Genomic DNA, 17,490 nt, shown 5'->3' with positions numbered 1-17,490 from the left:
TATTTTAAAGCTACAGTGGGGAGAACAAGTATTTGATACACTGCCGATTTTGCAAGTTTTTCTACTTACAAAGCACGTCTGTAATTTTTATCATAGGTACACTTCAACTGTGAGAGACAGAATCTAAAACAAAAATCCAGAAAATCACATTGTATGATTTTTAATGAATTAATTAGCATTTTATTGCATGACATAAGTATTTGATACATCAGAAAAGCAGAACTTAATATTTGGTACAGAAACCTTTGTTTGCAATTACAGAGATCATACGTTTCCTGTAGTTCTTGACCAGGTTTGCTCACACTGCAGCAGGGATTTTTGCCCACTCCTCCATACAGACCTTCTCCAGATCCTTCAGGTTTCGGGGCTGTCGCTGGGCAATACGGACTTTCAGCTCCCTCCAAAGATGTTCTATTGGGTTCAGGTCTGGAGACTGGCTAGGCCTCTCCAGGACCTTGAGATGCTTCTTACGGAGCCACTCCTTAGTTGCCCTGGTTGTGTGTTTCGGGTCGTTGTCATGCTGGAAGACTCAGCCACGACCCGTCTTCAATGCTCTTACTGAGGGAAGGAGGTTGTTGGCCAAGATCTCGCGATACATGGCCCCATCCATCCTCCCCTCAATACGGTGCGTCCTGTCCCCTTTGCAGAAAAGCATACCCAAAGAATGATGTTTCCACCTCCATGCTTCACGGTTAGGATGGTGTTCTTGGGGTTGTACTCATCCTTCTTCTTCCTCCAAACACGGCAAGTGGAGTTTAGACCAAAATGCTCTACTTTTGTCTCATCAGACCACATGACCTTATCCCATTCCTCCTCTGGATCATCCAGATGGTCATTGGTAAACTTCAGATGGGCCTGGACATGCACTCGCTTGAGCAGGGGGACCTTGCGTGCGCTGCAGGATTTTAATCCATGACGGCGTAGTTTGTTACTAATGGTTTTCTTTGAGACTGTGGTCCCAGCTCTCTTCAGGTCATTGACCAGGTCCTGCCGTGTAGTTCTGGGCTGATCCCTCACCTTCCTCATGATCATTGATGCCCCACGAGGTGAGATCTTGCATGAGATCCCCAGACTGAGACTGATTGACCGTCATCTTGAACTTCTTCCATTTTGTAATAATTGCGCCAACAGTTGTTGCCTTCTCAACAAGCTGCTTGCCTATTGTCCTGTAGCCCATCCCAGCCTTGTGCAGGTCTACAATTGTATCCCTGATGTCCTTACACCCTCTCTGGTCTTGGCCATTGTGGAGAGGTTGGAGTCTGATTGATTTGATTGAGTGTGTGGACAGGTGTCTTTTATACAGGTAACAAGTTCAAACAGGTGCAGTTAATACAGGTAATGAGTGGAGAACAGGAGGACTTCTTAAAGAAAAACTAACAGGTCTGTGAGAGCCGGAATTCTTACTGGTCGCTAGGTGATCAAATACTTATGTAGGAAAACCTGCAAAATCGGCAGTCAAATCAAATCAAATACTTGTTCTCCCCACTGTAACGTCCTTAACCCTTTATGATATTGGGAATTGTCCTATATTGATAGAGCTAAATTGAAATGTTTCTTACAGAACAAAATGTGGAAAGTAAATGGATAACCATGGAATCAAACGGGAACAGTTGCCTCCACGTCCCTCCCTCCCTCCCTCCATCCTCTCCATCCTCTCCTCCCTCCCTCCCTCCATCCTCTCCTCTCCTCTCCTCTCCTCTCCTCTCCTCTCCTCTCCTCTCCTCTCCTCTCCTCTCCTCTCCTCTCCTCTCCTCTCCTCTCCTCTCCTCCCTCCCTCCCTCCCTCCCTCCCTCCCTCCATCCTCTCCTCTCCCTCTCCTCCCTCCCTCCCTCCCCTCTTCTCCCTCCCTCCCTCCCTCCCTCCCTCCCTCCTTCCCAGAAGGGTCCAGATGTGGAGGCAGGAGAAGGAGGAGACTGCCAGGGAGGCACTCTTTATGGCCATTTTACAGGCCATGATTAAGTAGTTTTATGTATTTTGTATGCACTTTATTTATAGCTATTAATTTATACATGTTCTACTGTTTCTGGTAAGTCCTTTATTTAAACCCAAAGTGGAGTTCTGTTTTCTCTTTGAAAAGTTTTGTTGTTTGTAATAATCATAAACAAACACTGGCATGTTCCAGCCCTACCGCCTGGTTCGCATTTAATGCTCTCATACGTGCAGGAGGAAATATTTGAGGTTTGTCCTTGAGAACATGATGGAAAGGGCAGTGGAAACAGGAGTGGTATGATGTTGACATCCTGTCTCACTACCCACATTGAACCATAGAAGTCTTATGTGCTTTGGCTTCAGAAGTGGGGATCTTTTTCTTTTTTTATCCAATCGGATGAACACTTCAAACAGCTTACCCAACCATTCTGAGGCGTCCGCATGGGGGGTGCTCAAATCACACCAATAGAGACATAAAAAGCTCTCTAAGGTCAGGGTGTGACAGTACTCCCACTAAAAACCTGAACCTATAGGGGAGGGTCCGGGTGGGCATTTCTCTGCGATGACGGTTCTGGTGCAGGACGTAGACCCCGCTCCACCTCTGGCTTGGCCCACTTTGGTGGCGCCTCTAGTGCAGGGACCCTCGCCGCCGACCCCGGACTGGGCACGCTCGTTGCGGGCCCCGTACTGGGCACCCTCGTTGTTCAGGCTCCGGACTGGAGGGCGACACTGGAGGCTCCGGACTGGAGGGCGTCGCTGGAGGGAGGAGACACAGAGATAGCCTGGTGCGCGGGGCTGCCACAGGGCCCACCACGCTGGGGAGACCTACAGGAGGCCTGCTGCGTAGAGGAGGCACAGGATGAACCGGGCTGTGGGGGAGCACTGGAGATCTGGTGCGCAGCCTTGCCACCTCTCCACTTGGCTGCATGCCCACTTTAGCCCGGCACGGGCTGGGACTGTTCAGTTCGTCCTATGCCTGCTCTCCGCCTGTGCCGGACTAAAGTGGGCATTCAGCCAAGTGGAGAGGTGGCAGTGCGCAGAGCCGGCGCAGGATACCCTGGGCCAAAACGGTGCACCGGAGACCAAGCGCGCTGAGCTGCCACAATCCGCCCTGGCTGGATGCCCACTCTCGCATGCCACTTGCGGGGGGCTGGCCTACAGCTCACCGGGCTATGAGCGCGTACTGGAGACACTGTGCACTTTACCGCATAACACAGTGCCTGACCAGTACCACGCTGCTTCCTGTAAGCACAGGGAGCTGGCTCAGGTCAAAAGCCTGACTCCGCCAATCTCCCCGTGGCCTGCCTCTCTTGCCTGCTTCACTGACTTTCCTCCTCGTATCGCCGCCTCTCAGCTTTAGCTGCCTCCAGTTCCTCTTTCGGGCGGCGATACTCCCCAGCCTGCCTCCAGATCCGCTTTCGGGCGGCGATACTCCCCAGCCTGCCTCCAGTTCCTCTTTCGGGCGGCGATACTCCCCAGCCTGCCTCCAGTTCCTCTTTCGGGCGGCGATACTCCCCAGCCTGCCTCCAGTTCCTCTTTCGGGCGGCGATACTCCCCAGCCTGCCTCCAGTTCCTCTTTCGGGCGGCGATACTCCCCAGCCTGCCTCCAGTTCCTCTTTCGGGCGGCGATACTCCCCAGCCTGCCTCCAGTTCCTCTTTCGGGCGGCGATACTCCCCAGCCTGTCTCCAGTTCCTCTTTCGGGCAGCGATACTCCCCAGCCTGCCTCCAGTTCCTCTTTCGGGCGGCGATACTCCCCAGCCTGTCTCCAGTTCCTCTTTCGGGCGGCGATACTCCCCAGCCTGCCTCCAGTTCCTCTTTCGGGCGGCGATACTCCCCAGCCCGTCTCCAGTTCCTCTTTCGGGCGGCGATACTCCCCAGCCTGTCTCCAGGGTCCCTTTCCGTCCAGTATCCAGGAGTCCTGAACCCTCTGCTCCTCCATACCACGCTGCTTGGTCCGCTTGTGGTGGGTAGTTCTGTACGCTCGTCGTTGCGTGAAGAAGTGGATCAAAGCGCGATACGTGTTCATGATTATTTATTTATTAAACTGAACACTGAAACAAAATAACAAAAAGCAAAACGACAACGAACAGTTCTGTCAGGTGCATATAGTTGGGGAAAAGCCACCTAAGTATGGTTCCCAATCAGAGACAACGATAGACGTGCTTCATTACACTTACACACATGCTTCATTTCACAAGTTAATTTACGGAAATACTATCATCATAATAAACCTGAAATCTACAGTCAAGGTTATACTTCTATCAACGAGAGTGAATCTATCAAAAAATACACACACAAGGGATTTGTAGCTCAATGTTTAACCATTGTTTCCATAGCTCTTAACACAATGGTGTTAATATAGATGATTAACTCAACTTTAAACCTTCTAAACTTGTCAAACAAAAACAACCTTCAGTTATTACTCATCGTCTCAATCTACAGTGGGAAAGGGAAGCTCATCCAGCATCGGCAGCTCACCATCCTCTTGAAGAGCAGTAAACACGAGTGCTGAGACAGCATCTTAGATAGCCTTACGGCCTGTTAGATAGCCTTAGATAGCCTTACGGCCTGTTAGATAGCCTTACGGCCTGTTAGATATCCTTACGGCCTGTTAGATAGCCTTACGGCCTGTTAGATAGCCTTACGGCCTGTTAGATAGCCTTACGGCCTGTCAGATAGCCTTACGGCCTGTCAGATAGCCTTACGGCCTGTCAGATAGCCTTACGGCCTGTCAGATAGCCTTACGGCCTGTCAGATAGCCTTACGGCCTGTCAGATAGCCTTACGGCCTGTCAGATAGCCTTACGGCCTGTCAGATAGCCTTACGGCCTGTCAGATAGCCTTACGGCCTGTCAGATAACCTTACGGCCTGTCAGATAGCCTTACGGCCTGTCAGATAGCCTTACGGCCTGTCAGATAGCCTTACGGCCTGTCAGATAGCCTTACGGGATCTTAGATAGCCTTACGGGATCTTAGATAGCCTTACGGGATGTTAGATAGCCTTACGGCCTGTCAGATAGCCTTACGGCCTGTCAGATAGCCTTACGGCCTGTCAGATAGCCTTACGGGATCTTAGATAGCCTTACGGGATCTTAGATAGCCTTACGGGATCTTAGATAGCCTTACGGCATGTTAGATAGCCTTACGGCATGTTAGATAGCCTTACGGGATGTTAGATAGCCTTACGGCATGTTAGATAGCCTTACGGCATGTTAGATAGCCTTACGGCATGTTAGATAGCCTTACGGCATGTTAGATAGCCTTACGGCATGTTAGATAGCCTTACGGCATGTTAGATAGCCTTACGGCCTGTTAGATAGCCTTACGGCCTGTTAGATAGCCTTACGGGATCTTAGATAGCCTTACGGGATGTTAGATAGCCTTACGGCATGTTAGATAGCCTTACGGCATGTTAGATAGCCTTACGGCATGTTAGATAGCCTTACGGCATGTTAGATAGCCTTACGGCATGTTAGATAGCCTTACGGCATGTTAGATAGCCTTACGGCATGTTAGATAGCCTTACGGGATGTTAGATAGCCTTACAGCCTGTTAGATAGCCTTACAGCCTGTTAGATAGCCTTACAGCGTCTTAGATAGCCTTACAGCCTGTTAGATAGCCTTACAGCCTGTTAGATAGCCTTACAGCCTGTTAGATAGCCTTACAGCCTGTTAGATAGCCTTACAGCCTGTTAGATAGCCTTACAGCCTGTTAGATAGCCTTACAGCCTGTTAGATAGCCTTACAGCCTGTTAGATAGCCTTACAATAGCCTTACGGCCTGTTAGATAGCCTTACGGCCTGTTAGATAGCCTTACGGCCTGTTAGATAGCCCAGCCTTACGGCCTGTTAGATATCCTTACGGCCTGTTAGATATCCTTACGGCCTGTTAGATATCCTTACGGCCTGTTAGATATCCTTACGGCCTGTTAGATAGCCTTACGGCCTGGTAGATAGCCTTACGGCCTGTTAGATAGCCTTACAGCCTGTTAGATAGCCTTACAGCCTGTTAGATAGCCTTACAGCATGTTAATAATACAATTATGCAGACTAAGCAAAAAACACACGCTGCAGCCCATTGGTCAATATGAGATCCCCAACTTCCCAACAGGGATTCCAACCAAGTTGCAAGCGTCCGCTCTAGTTGTGGGGAATAATTTTTAGCAACAGTGGCAATGTATTGGGCAAGATCAGTCACATTAGAAGAGTGACCTGGGACAAAAGTACAACATTCATCGCCAATGATTGCACAAGTGCCCCCTTGAGCTGCCAAAAGATAGTCAATAGCCTCTCTGTTTTGAAGAGTCATTTCAGCCAATTCTTTTAGTTCCCCATTCAATTGTTCCAGGGCATTTCGAGTAGCATTGCCAATTTTCTCCACGTGTCTAGAGATATGAAGAATTTGGTCTTGGGCACCTGCAACTCCACACCCAGGGAAAAACCTGTCAAAGAACCTGGAGGCAGGTGCCTGAGTGTGAGTGCCGTCAGCCAGAGACCTCTCATCTCTCCTCGTCCCAGGAGGGTTGTAGTCTCTAAAGAGATCCTTCAGATTCTGGTCATTGTTTGGAACGGTTCTCATTGCTGTCACCACAAACCCAACAGTACAAGTACCTCCCCAGTTCAGGGGAAGGCTCTGGTAAGCCATCTTACCACACAGCCAGTAGGTGCCATTAGGGGCTCCTCTCAGAATGGTTCTATGTTTGTCAAACCAAATTGTAAACGGTTCCTTATCAACCTGACCATTCTCCTGTATCACCTTTAAATTGCAAGCATTTGATCCATTAATATTCATTGTACAATTACATTTGAATTCCCCCAAATAGTGATCTCCATATCCCCTAATACACCAAGGGGCAGTCGTCACCCCAGCCACTGAAATGGGTGGGAGTGATACATTATCAGGTCTCACATAACAGAATACATTGGGTTGATTATATACCTTAACATTGTTGGTCATAGTGTAAAAAGGTATTTTTCCTGCCAATGCTATAGTAAAGTTCACTCCTATTGGGACTCCCATAAGGGGCAAGCCTGCCCCTACCTTCACCGGACTCAACCCACACACCCAACAGTCCTTTCCTTTGGATGTCAGGTTGGCAACCATTTGTGCTCTAGATAAGAACAAATTGTCCTCATGGTTGTGAGGGCCAAGCAGGGCTCTCCTTCTACGGTGACCATCTACTTCTGGGCCACTACTCCAGGCCTGTGTTTGCCCCTTTGGCTCAGGACTCATTTGACCCTCTGTCGGGTTTCCTACAAGAAGACAGCCTACTGTTCCTATTAGCATTCCTGTGCTAAAGCAGAGGAGGGCCACACGGCACCGCCGGGACTGGCGAGGCCTCATCTTCTCCTGGATCAGGAACTCGTCTGCAGTGCGACGCGTGGATCCAGGTATCTCTCTCAGCAACCTTCACCGCAGTGGGGGGGGGTGGTCTTGAAGAACTTGATATCGACGGGCGTCGTTCCAACTCTTTCTCCTAAAAGTCTTTGACCACCACGGAATGACCTGGGTTCAAACAGTGTTCGGCTCCACCTGCTAGGTTCGACAAAGACGCCTTCACCCGTGGGAAACGAGTCTTAAGAACACTGTTAAGGGGGACTAAATTCTCTACAATGTCTTCCTCCGTTCCTTCCAGGGACAACCTGTTCTGGGGGAAAAAGTGTATTAGTCATTAGTTTAACGTGGTGTCTCTCAAGTCCAACCTAGGGCTACAGTCAATGGCAATGGCTAGGTCACAGTCATGGTCTTCACCGGCATCTGCTTTAGGGAGAAGCATTGAAGGGTTAACATGTAATTTCCATACTCATACATTCACATTCCCTTAGTGCCCAAACACACCCAGTATTACTCCATCTGTATCTTCAACGGTTCTCTTGCAGCTACCTCCTATGCATATATAATAACACCTTGCGCTATTTACTATTTACCAGTGGCTCTCAGACCACGTAGACACTACACGTCAATGCCTATAGACAACGGGGCTATTCCTGCCCACGTCTTTAGCCTTCTCTCTAAGACTATGGTATCTTTCCATTTACTTCATTTTTAAGGTTTAGTTTTATTTTTTTATTTTTTGAAATGTTTTTTAAAATAAAAATTCATTTAAATTAACTTACTGAAAAGTCAGTAGATATGTCCCTCTATTGTTCACTTATGATATGTCTCCTATGGTCTGGGCGGGTCCCAGTCGTCTTTTCATCAGATGAGAAATTCCCTCACGCCTTCCCATAGGATGTGCAGAATCAATCATCCTGTTTGTGATGCCGGAACTGGGCTGTTCTGCCAATTGGTCTGAGGAAATCACAGTCACCTGCACAAACCACAATAGAGTGAGAGAGAACAAGCACAAGATGTACAATGCAAGGCTTTCTCTTCAGACAACAACATTTCCCACCACACTTCCTGTATGGTTAATAATGGCTTGCCATTGGTTACACTTCCTGTATGGTTAATAATGGCTTGCCATTGGTTACACTTCCTGTATGGTTAATAATGGCTTGCCATTGGTTACACTTCCTGTATGGTTAATAATGGCTTGCCATTGGTTACACTTCCTGTATGGTTAATAATGGCTTGCCATTGGATACACTTCCTGTATGGTTAATAATGGCTTGCCATTGGATACACTTCCTGTATGGTTAATAATGGCTTGCCATTGGTTACAATGTTTGCCAGCTATGGTATACGAGGCGATAGTAGGCCTAGTAGGACAAGGCTATCTAAGTGTGCACATGATGTAAGTAAAAGGTTATTATGAATTATTTAATGAAAACAAAATGTATGTGATTCAACTCGACTCTCCAGAGTTTTCTTCAACTGATAATAACTAAAACTAATGATGGATGAAATTATTCAAATGTGACTAAGATTTAAGGTCTTTTGAGACTAAAAAATATCAAATAGTTATCAAAATAAATACTTGTGTCAAACAATCTCTGAGATGAGCACATATACACTCTCTCTCTCTCACACACACACACACACACACACACACACACACACACACACACACACACACACACACACACACACACACACACACACACACACACACACACACACACACACACACACACACACACACACACACACCACACACACACACACACACACCACACACGTGAACCAAAATACTCAAAAGAAAATTGGGAGATTAAATGTAGTGTTTACCTTTAGTTTTTTTGAGTGACAACTCAAACCTTTGTTTGGTTAGTAGAATTGAATGACACAATGAGATTTTTTTTAAATGTACATTTTCAAAACATCTGCAAAGTCGCAAATCTGACAAAGTTTCCTCTGGATCTAAATGGTGCCATGTAGACAGTCTACAGGTCTGGAGTCAGTGATGAGAAGGTATTAATGAGGAGCAGACAGTCTACAGGTCTGGAGTCAGTGATGATAAGGTATTAATGAGGAGCTGACAGTCTACAGGTCTGGAGTCAGTGATGAGAAGGTATTAATGAGGAGCAGACAGTCTACAGGTCTGGAGTCAGTGATGATAAGGTATTAATGAGGAGCTGACAGTCTACAGGTCTGGAGTCAGTGATGAGAAGGTATTAATGAGGAGCTGACAGTCTACAGGTCTGGAGTCAGTGATGATAAGGTATTAATTAGGAGCAGACAGTCTACAGGTCTGGAGTCAGTGATGAGAAGGTATTAATGAGGAGCTGACAGTCTACAGGTCTGGAGTCAGTGATGAGAAGGTATTAATGAGGAGCAGACAGTCTACAGGTCTGGAGTCAGTGATGATAAGGTATTAATGAGGAGCAGACAGTCTACAGGTCTGGAGTCAGTGATGAGAAGGTATTAATGAGGAGCAGACAGTCTACAGGTCTGGGTCTTCCTGTTCTTTCCCAGTTGTAAATCCACTCACCTCTTTACATTGGTGTGAGAGGTTCTTCAGATGAGTTTCTCCTCAGATCTGGAGTCAGTGATGAAGTCTGTCTCTCCCTCCTCTCTGTCTGTCTGCTTCTCCCTACAGCCAGGGATGGTCTTTTATACACTACAGCTGAGTGTGCTACATGTCTGTACCTGCGTGTGTGTGTGTGTGTGTGTGTGTGTGTGTGTGTGTGTGTGTGTGTGTGTGTGTGTGTGTGTGTGTGTGTGTGTGTGTGTGTGTGTGTGTGTGTGTGTGTGTGTGTGTGTGTGTGGTGTGGGCTGTAGCTATCACGGAACTCAACTGCTTCTTCCTGTTCCACAGAAAAACAACAACAAAACCCTGTGTACATGAGGGAGAAAGTCAAAGTTTGACTGTGGTGTTCATTGCTAGAGACACATACGGTGTAGCTATGGTAACAGATCAATGGAACCCCGCGGGGTGTAGCACAAGGACCCAGTCACCGTCACCCATTCAAAGAAGCTGATCCGTCAAATCAGTCATAATTTATGTAATAATCTAATCTAATTGTTTTTAAATTAAATGTTTTAATATTTATCTAATGGGCCTATAATGAGGTTACTATAGTGTGATGTTTATTCAGCTGTTTTCGCTGCGTAATATTTAGAAGTTGTCATTTTTTGGTGTCATTTTTTTTGGGGGGGTGGGTATAATGCTAACTCCCTTTCAAATAAACGGGTGACTGAGTTAGAAATGGGTGTCGGAAGTTGTTGGTTAATGATGACATTAAATTGTTTTTGGGGATGGCATCCATAGAAGCATTATACTGTAATCTGATTTCTTTAAACCAAAACATAGTGTATAATGCACATATAAACATTAGCCTAAATTTAGGCACATTTATATGGGCGGCAATGAGGATGAGTTGGTACCTACATGGTTTTGGCCAAACTGTTACATAATCTATTATAGTGAATTCAAAGGGTAGACAATGTAACTCCTAATCACAGCGGGTTGTGATACAGTCTGGATTTGATCCAGGTTGTCTGTAGTGACATATCACTGAGATGCAGTGACCTTAGACCTCTGCTCCAGTTGGAAGCCCTGGGTAATACTGACCTCAACGAGACCTCTGCTCCAGTTGGAAGCCCTGGGTAATACTGACCTCAACGAGAACCCTGCTCCAGTTGGAAGCCCTGGGTAATACTGACCTCAACGAGAACCCTGGTCCAGTTGGAAGCCCTGGGTAATACTGACCTCAACGAGAACCCTGGTCCAGTTGGAAGCCCTGGGTAATACTGACCTCTACGAGAACCCTGCTCCAGTTGGAAGCCCTGGGTAATACTGACCTCAAACGAGAACCCTGCTCCAGTTGGAAGCCCTGGGTAATACTGACCTCAACGAGAACCCTGCTCCAGTTGGAAGCCCTGGGTAATACTGACCTCAACGAGAACCCTGCTCCAGTTGGAAGCCCTGGGTAATACTGACCTCAACGAGAACCCTGCTCCAGTTGGAAGCCCTGGGTAATACTGACCTCAACGAGAACCCTGCTCCAGTTGGAAGCCCTGGGTAATACTACCTCAACGAGAACCCTGCTCCAGCAACCATCAACCCTGTCCTTCAAACACACACACAAAAAAGTAGTCACACACACACACACACACACACACACACACACACACACACACACACACACACACACACACACACACACACACACACACACACACACACACACACACACACACATACACAGGGACACACACACACACACAAACAGGGACATACACAGGGACACACACACACACACACACAAAACAGGGACATACACAGGGACACACACCCACACACACAGGGACACACACACACACAGGGACACACACCCACACACACATGGACACACACCTACACACACACAAACACAAACAGGGACACACACACACAGGGACACACCCACACACACAGGGACACACACCCACACCCACACACACAGGGACACACACCCACACCCACACACAGGGACACACACCCACACACAGGGACACACACCCACACACACAGGGACATACAGGGACACAAACACACACCCACACCCACACACACAGGGACACACACCCACACACACAGGGACACAAAGGGACACACACACACAGGGACACACAGGGACACAAACACACACAGGGACACAAACACACACGTTGATATCATGTTCCAAATGCCAGAAGTACAGTATGTGTGTGTGTGTGTGTGTGTGTGTGTGTGTGTGTGTGTGTGTGTGTGTGTGTGTGTGTGTGTGTGTGTGTGTGTGTGTGTGTGTGTGTGTGTGTGTGTGTGTGTGTGTGTGTGTGTTCGCCTGTGTTCATGTGTTACCTGTGCTGAACAGTGCCACGTCTCCCCCATTGCGTGCAGAGTTGCAGAGTCACTGAACTGAGAAACACAACACAACGAGGTGGAGGGACATCATGGACAGACAGATGATGGAGATTGTTCCCTGCTCTGGATAAAGATCAACAACAACCCAACCAAGTTAAACAAACCCACAGACACACTCTCAACCTGAGAGGGAAAAGGAGAGACAGATGGAGAGAGAGATAATGTCGACTGATCGCGTACAATTCCCCACTGTTCTGGTTGCTACATCGTTTACCTGGTCTTGCGAAAGCAGACTTTTGCAATGTTCAGAGGTAAACTCCATATAAATGTGAATCGATTCTCGAATCACGATGGTCTTGCTATCTCAAACAGCAAGGTTTATTCCATCTAAACGTGAATCGATTCTGGAATCACGATACGGTTCTAGAAGCATAAAGCCTTCTACTTTCATATCACATCAAAATGTATTTCCCAAATGCTAAATTTCTGTACACCACCACAGGAGGCTGGTGAGGGGAGGATGTCTGGAATGGAGAAAATGAAGTGGTGTCATGGAAACCAGGTATTAGATTCCATTCCTTCCTTCCTTCCGTTCCAACCATTACTATGAGGCCGTCCTTCTGCCATTACAAATCAAATCGAATTGTATTGTGAAATGCTTACTTACAAGCCCTTAACCAACGACGCAGTTTAAAGAAAATATCTAAACAATAAAAAATAAAGTAAGAGGAAAGAAAACAAAAAATTAAGAGCAACAGTAAATAACAATAGTGGGGTGAAATATAGGGGATACCAGTACAGAGTCAATGTGTCAATGTGGAGGTTATATACAGGGGATACCAGTACAGAGTCAATGTGTCAATGTGGAGGCTATATACAGGGGGTACCAGTACAGAGTCAATGTGGAGGCTATATACAGGGGGTACCAGTACAGAGTCAATGTGGAGGCTATATACAGGGGGTACCAGTACAGAGTCAATGTGGAGGCTATATACAGGGGGTACCAGTACAGAGTCAATGTGGAGGCTATATACAGGGGGTACCGGTACAGAGTCAATGTGGAGACTATATACAGGGGGTACCAGTACAGAGTAAATGTGGAGACTATATACAGGGGGTACCAGTACAGAGTCAATGTGGAGGCTATATACAGGGGGTACCAGTACAGAGTCAATGTGGAGGCTATATACAGGGGGTACCGGTACAGAGTCAATGTGGAGGCTATATACAGGGGGTACCAGTACAGAGTCAATGTGGGGGCTATATACAGGGGGTACCAGTACAGAGTCAATGTGGAGACTATATACAGGGGATACCGGTACAGAGTCAATGTGAGGGCTATATACAGGGGATACCGGTACAGAGTCAATGTGGAGACTATATACAGGGGGTACCCGGAACAGAGTCAATGTGGAGACTATATACAGGGGGTACCGGTACAGAGTCAATGTGGAGGCTATATACAGGGGGTAACAGTACAGAGTCAATGTGGAGGCTATATACAGGGGGTACCAGTACAGAGTCAATGTGGAGACTATATACAGGGGGTACCAGTACAGAGTAAATGTGGAGACTATATACAGGGGGTACCAGTACAGAGTAAATGTGGAGACTATATACAGGGGGTACCAGTACAGAGTAAATGTGGAGACTATATACAGGGGGTACCAGTACAGAGTCAATGTGGAGGCTATATACAGGGGGTACCATTACAGAGTCAATGTGGAGGCTATATACAGGGGGTACCGGTACAGAGTCAATGTGGAGGCTATATACAGGGGGTACCAGTACAGAGTCAATGTGGGGGCTATATACAGGGGGTACTGGTACAGAGTCAATGTGGAGGCTATATACAGGGGGTACCAGTACAGAGTCAATGTGGAGGCTATATACACGGGGTACCGGTACAGAGTCAATGTGAAGGCTATATACAGGGGGTACCGGTACAGAGTCAATGTGGAGACTATATACAGGGGGTACCGGTACAGAGTCAATGTGGAGACTATATACAGGGGCTACCAGTACAGAGTCAATGTGGAGGCTATATACAGGGGGTACCAGTACAGAGTCAATGTGGAGACTATATACAGGGGATACCGGTACAGAGTCAATGTGAGTTGGTGGTTGTAGATTTCCCTCTAGTGGTGTGGGGGCTGTGCTTTGGCAAAGTGGGTGGAGACTATATCCTTCCTGTTTGGCCCTGTCCAGTACAGAGGGGCAATGTGGAGGCCCTCCTGTCTCAGCCTCCAGTATTTAGAGTCAATGTGGAGGGGCTAGGGTCATTTGTTTATCTGGAGTACCTCCTGTCCTATTCGAGTCCTGTGTAAATCTAAGTGTGCGTTCTCTAATTCTCTCCTTCTCTCCTTCTTTCTATCTCGGAGGACCTGAGCCCAGAACCATGCCCCAGGACTACCTGACATGATGACTCCTTGCTGTCCCCAGTCCACCTGGCCATGCTGCTGCTAGTTTCAACTGGCCTGGGCCCTAGGACCATGTCCCAGGAGTCACATGAGGACTCCTTGCTATCCCCAGTCCACCTGGCCATGCTCCTGCTCCAGTTTCAACTGTTCTGCCTTGCTATTATTCAACCATGCTGGTCATTTATGAACATTTGAACATCTTGGGTTCTGTTATAATCTCCACCCGGCACAGCCAGAAGAGGACTGGCCACCCCACATATGCTCAATTCTCTCTTTCTTTCTCTCTCTCGGAGGACCTGAGCCCTAGGACCGTGCCCCAGGACTACCTGACATGATGGCTCCTATCCAACCTGACTGTGCTGCAGTTTCAACTGTTCTGCCTAAATTTGACCATGCTGGTCAAATGAACATTTGAACATCTTGGTCATTTTCTGTTATAATCTCTAGAACAGCCAGAAACCTAGGCCAAACCCACATAGCCCGGTTCCTCTCCGGTTTCTTCCTAGGTTTTGGCCTTTCTAGGGAGTTTTTCCTAGCCACCGTGCTTTTACACCTGCATTGTTTGCTGTTTGGGGTTTTAGGCTGGGTTTCTGTACAGCACTTTGAGATATCAGCTGATGTACGAAGGGCTATATAAATAAATTTGATTTGATTTGATTTGAATGTGGAGGCTATATACAGGGGATACCAAGAGTCAATGTGGAGACTATATAAGGGGGTAGAACAGAGTCAAACTGGAGACAGCAGGGGGTACACAGAGTCAGATGGACTATATACAGGGGACCAGTACAGAGTCAATGTGGAGGCTATATACAGGGGTACCAGGTACAGAGTCAATGGGAGGCTATATACAGGGGGTCCAGTACAGAGTCAATGTGGAGGCTATATACAGGGGTACCAGTACAGAGTCAATGTGGAGGCTATATAAGGGGGTACCAGTACAGAGTCAATGTGGAGGCTATATACAGGGGGTACCAGTACAGAGTCAATGTGGAGGCTATATACAGGGGGTACCAGTACAGAGTCAATGTGGAGGCTATATACAGGGGGTACCAGTACAGAGTCAATGTGGAGGCTATATACAGGGGGTAACAGAGTCAATGTGGAGGCTATATATCAAATCAAATCAAATCAAATTTATTTATATAGCCCTTCGACATCAGCTGATATCTCAAAGTGCTGAAGAAACCCAGCCTAAAACCCCAAACAGCAAACAATGCAGGTGTAAAAGCACGGTGGCTAGGAAAAACTCCCTAGAAAGGCCAAAACCTAGGAAGAAACCTAGAGGGAACCGGGCTAGTGGGGTGGCCAGTCCTCTTCTGGCTGTGCAGGTAGAGATTATAACAGAACATGACCAAGATGTTCAAATGTTCATAAATGACCAGCATGGTCAAATAATAATAAGGCAGAACAGTTGAAACTGGAGCAGCAGCACAGTCAGATGGACTGGGGACAGCAAGGAGCCATCATGTCAGGTAGTCCTGGGGCATGGTCCTAGGGCTCAGGTCCTCCGAGAGAGAGAAAGAAAGAGAGAATTAGAGAGAGCATATGTGGGGTGGCGTCCTCTTCTGGCTGTGCCAGGTGGAGATTATAACAGAACGTACTCCAAGATGTTCAAATGTTCATAAATGACCAGCATGGTTGAATAATAGTAAGGCAGAACAGTTGAAACTGGAGCAGGAGCATGGCCAGGTGGACTGGGGACAGCAAGGAGTCCTCATGTCAGGTAGTCCTGGGACATGGTCCTAGGGCCCAGGCCAGTTGAAACTGGAGCAGCAGCATGGCCAGGTGGACTATTGACAGCAAGGAGTCATCATGTCAGGTAGTCCTGGGGCATGGTTCTAGGGCTCAGGTCCTCAGAGACCCCATAAAGATCAGGAGAGAATTAGAGAACCCCACTTGATTTACACAGGACACCGAATAGGACAGGAGATTGATCCAGATAAACAAACTGACCCTAGCCCCCATATTGACACATAAACTACTGCAGCATAAATACTGGAGGCTGAGACAGGAGGGGTCACCCCCATATTGATCAGGTCACATCTCACCCTATATTGATCAGGTCACACCTCACCACCCATATTGATCAGGTCACACCTCACCACCCCATATTGATCAGGTCACACCTCACCACCCCATATTGATCAGGTCACACCTCACCACCCCATATTGATCAGGTCACACCTCACCACCCCATATTGATCAGGTCACACCTCACCACCCCATATTGATCAGGTCACACCTCACCACCCATATTGATCAGGTCACACCTCACCACCCATATTGATCAGGTCACACCTCACCCCCCATATTGATCAGGTCACACCTCATAACCCATATTGATCAGGTCATACCTCACCCCCATATTGATCAGGTCACACCTCACCACCCATATTGATCAGGTCACACCTCACCACCCATATTGATCAGGTCATACCTCACCACCCATATTGATCAGGTCACACCTCACCACCCATATTGATCAGGTCACACCTCACCACCCATATTGATCAGGTCACACCTCACCACCCATATTGATCAGGTCATACCTCACCACCCATATTGATCAGGTCACACCTCACCACCCATATTGATCAGGTCATACCTCACCCCCATATTGATCAGGTCACACCTCACCCCCCATATTGATCAGGTCATACCTCACCACCCATATTGATCAGGTCACACCTCACCACCCATATTGATCAGGTCACACCTTACCACCCATATTGATCAGGTCATACCTCACCCCCATATTGATCAGGTCACACCTCACCACCCATATTGATCAGGTCACACCTCACCCCCATATTGATCAGGTCACACCTCACCCCCCATATTGATCAGGTCACACCTCATAACCCATATTGATCAGGTCATACCTCACCCCCATATTGATCAGGTCACACCTCACCCCCATATTGATCA

The 17,490-nt window shown here is 47.5% G+C and overlaps 1 long non-coding RNA gene across 1 annotated transcript; it reads right to left on the bottom strand.

Annotated features, from left to right (window-relative positions):
- Positions 1-6,970: 6,970 nt before the first annotated feature.
- On the bottom strand, positions 6,971-9,985 carry LOC124018426. The gene is made up of 3 exons (XR_006835622.1): positions 9,803-9,985; positions 8,046-8,239; positions 6,971-7,576 (listed from the first exon to the last, which is right to left on the bottom strand). It is a non-coding gene; the product is annotated as an uncharacterized LOC124018426 (long non-coding RNA).
- Positions 9,986-17,490: the final 7,505 nt, after the last annotated feature.

Source organism: Oncorhynchus gorbuscha, unplaced genomic scaffold, assembly GCF_021184085.1.
Source record: "Oncorhynchus gorbuscha isolate QuinsamMale2020 ecotype Even-year unplaced genomic scaffold, OgorEven_v1.0 Un_scaffold_510, whole genome shotgun sequence".
Taxonomy (NCBI): Eukaryota; Metazoa; Chordata; class Actinopteri; order Salmoniformes; family Salmonidae; genus Oncorhynchus; species Oncorhynchus gorbuscha.
This window is presented reverse-complemented; position numbering and strand designations above follow the sequence as displayed.